This window comes from Pinus tabuliformis, chromosome 1_2 (assembly GCF_031772625.1).
Source record: "Pinus tabuliformis cultivar Carrire ecotype Pingquan chromosome 1_2, CPIR1, whole genome shotgun sequence".
NCBI lineage: Eukaryota > Viridiplantae > Streptophyta > Pinopsida > Pinales > Pinaceae > Pinus > Pinus tabuliformis.
Genome location: NC_142298.1, coordinates 659551777 through 659554990, shown reverse-complemented (window position 1 = coordinate 659554990; position 3214 = coordinate 659551777).

The following is a 3214-nucleotide window of genomic DNA, read 5'->3' as shown; positions in this document are numbered from 1 at the left end:
TGGGACAAAAGATGTCCAAAGCCCTCTTGGCTTCCTCTTGCTTCCTTTAGATCTGTAAGGTATCCAATTGCATGGCAAGAAACTGCCTCATCTCGCTCTTGAAATCTTCCATCTGATTTTCAAATTCATTTTTGGATAAGGTACTGCTCCCAACATTTCTGCTTGTAGCCATTTGCTCCAGAGGAATGTTTTCTTCTTCTTCTTCCCTTGAGATTCTTCAAATATGTCCTGCTGTCCACCTAAGGGTTCTTTACTCACAGCCATCAAAGAAGAGAGAAGGTTGGCTGTGTGAAGTAGTGGGGGTGTTGTGCAATCATTTTTCTAAATTATCTCTACTCCTACAAGGCATGAAAGGAAATCTTTCTGGTTGATTTTTTCTTCTTTTTCTTTCTGCTTGTACCTGCAAAAACTAAAATAGATTGAACTGCAACTAACTATCTTGCTGAAATGAAAATGAGGAATTGAAATGAAAGCAAGAAAGGACTAATCTATTTTTCTCAAATGAAATTGCGGGAATGAAATGCTAGTCTACACTTTCAGAATTGAAATTACGGAATTGAAATGCTAATCTATGAAAGCGGGAAATGCTAATCTACTTTTGCAGAAATGAAATTTCATAATGGCAATGAAATAAACTACTTAGCAGAAGGTTGTAGTGGAAAATATAGGAAAAGAAGCAATCACCAATACTCTGACGCTTCCCCAGAAACGGCACCAAAAAGAGTGGTGGGCTCTAGTATTGCAACAATAATGCTACAACTACTGGAACTCCCTTCTTTAATTTTATTAGCCCGGTAGTTTGTAACAAACTTGGAAGCAACGGTGCTGTATGCACAAGTACTAGCTCTTGTCGTGGCTGTCACTTGATCAACTGGGACAAGTCTGCTAAGAGCTTAAGCCAACTTCTATGAGCTCTTAGAAGACGCCTTTTAACTGATGGATGAAAGCTAACTCAAAGGAGGCTAATCTACTTGCAGAAAGAAACTGAAAAGCTGAAAGGAAACATAAACCCTAGCAAACCCTAATTTTACCAACTAGCCCTACTGATGCAAGAAAGAGGATGAAAGATACTGAAAGAGATGCCATTGACTTCTATAAAGGTTAAATGCATGTGTCTAAGCTACTTCTACAGTGACATCTGAAAAAAAAAACCTTTTCGTATTTTTGAATAAGTTATCAAAATTATCATGCATGCGATTTAACTGTTTTTGACTGTGTAGAGGTGGATTGGTGAGAGGAAATGCTTGGAGGAGGTCGGGACGGTTCAGAGAGGGCCTAAGGGGTCCCTAACACCCTTCCAGAGAGTTTCCCAGAGTTTGGCTACCAAGAAACCTCATTCGTGAGCTTCTACAGGAAGTCTGCAGGGGTTCTACAGGATGTTCTGGGATTTCTACAGGATGTCTGTAATTTTTCTACAGGATGTTCAGAAATGGGATTTTGGAGGATGGATGGAGGAAGAAAGATGAAGGAGTGGGTATGGAGATGAGATAGGGGTGTGAGGATGTCCAGGACTTGGTGAATGAGGCTAAAGAGTGGCTAAGGTGATTGGGTTGGTTCAAAGATAAGAGAAGCAATGTTTCACAAAAATATGGGGATTAGGGCAAAGTGAGTAAATGGAAAACGTGAGGCAAGAATCCAAGTTGGAGGATGGAGCAGATGGGATTGATGGAGTACATGTAGATGGAGAGGTATTACAAGCACTCTGCAAGTTATCTTTCGAATTAGACAAATGAAGACTTGGAAAATCAAGAAGCTAATTACTTTGACCTAATCTAACCTAGATAACAACAAAGAAATGGAATAGAATTTTATTTGCAAGGAAACCATGTGAAATGAATATGAAAAGAGGCAATCAATACTTTGAACATGTAACCAACTTCTGCAAATAAAAATCGAACACTAATACTTGCATGGCAAAGAAAAGACTATGTTTTTGTTGGCAGCAAGGTCACCTTGATCCCAGCTCCTGATCCCACTGAGGGAGAGGTGAAATCAGAGGTGCTTGATGGCCTATTTCTGAAGCTCTTCCCTATTAATAACCTATCAACTCAATCTGAACATAAAAATCCTTTTTAATCATCAAAAGCAATCTAAATAACAAAGCAATATTTAAATCTAAATAGCATATTTTATTCTAAGAATGCAGCAAAGACACATAAAGATAAACAAAGGAGGTATTGGGCAATTGAGATGGGCCCAACGCCAAGAGCTACAGCCTCCTAAGAGAGATTTAGAGCTGGTACAAAGCTGGATTCATCTTTATTGAGCAAGAAGAGAAGAGTTACATCAAAAACTGTCCAGGGAAAGCTTGAACATGTGCTGAAATGCAAAGCTAATCTACTGACTAAAATCGAACTACAAACTAGCTAACTTTCGCCTACAAAGTGACTAACTGAAATGAGGCCCTAAACCCTCTTATTTATACAAATTGAGGACCCCAACAACCCTCCTAAACTTTAAGAACTCGGCTGCCAAAACTTGTAGTTAACAACACTTTTACTAGCACCTGCTCGGCTGCCCTTGTGATGATCGATTTGGTGGCCCTTGAACTCCGAGCTGATGGTGGAGAATTTGAGGTAAGGGCCCATAAATGAAGGGGACACTTCCTACAAGTCTCCTCCCTTGTTCTCCCACGAATTTGGCTGCCAAGTGCTCATTAAAACCTTCGTTTTTGTCTCAAAATTGACTAAAAATCTGCACAAAGCACCCATTAGACTTGTTGGCATAATGACTAACCCAATTCACTCTATTAGCATAAATATAATCAAAAACATGCAATAAACTAATGAGAATGGTGGATTAAGTCGAATTAGAAGGTTGAATGAGCCCATATAATTATCCATTTTTGGGGCTCATCACTATTCTCAGAGGAGAATGGCAGAAGAAGCTCCATTGGGATCAGAGTCTTAATTTATGGAAAGTTTTAAGACACTCCAAGCCACGGTCGAAGAGATGTATCTGGAGTTTAAGAAGGATTGAGGTGAAAGCACTGCAACACCCAAACCAGACAAAGGAGCAGAGGAACCTTTTCTAGTTTCCCCTCCATAAGGCAAAGGAAAAGGAGGAATGCCTCCTCCACCATCTCCTCCATCATCACCTTCGTCATCCTCATCATCTTCTATCTCTTCTAAGAAGAAGAAGAAAACTTCTTTAATCGAATTAGATGTGAAGTTTGATTTGCCAATTTATGATGGAGAACTCAATGCAGAAAAGC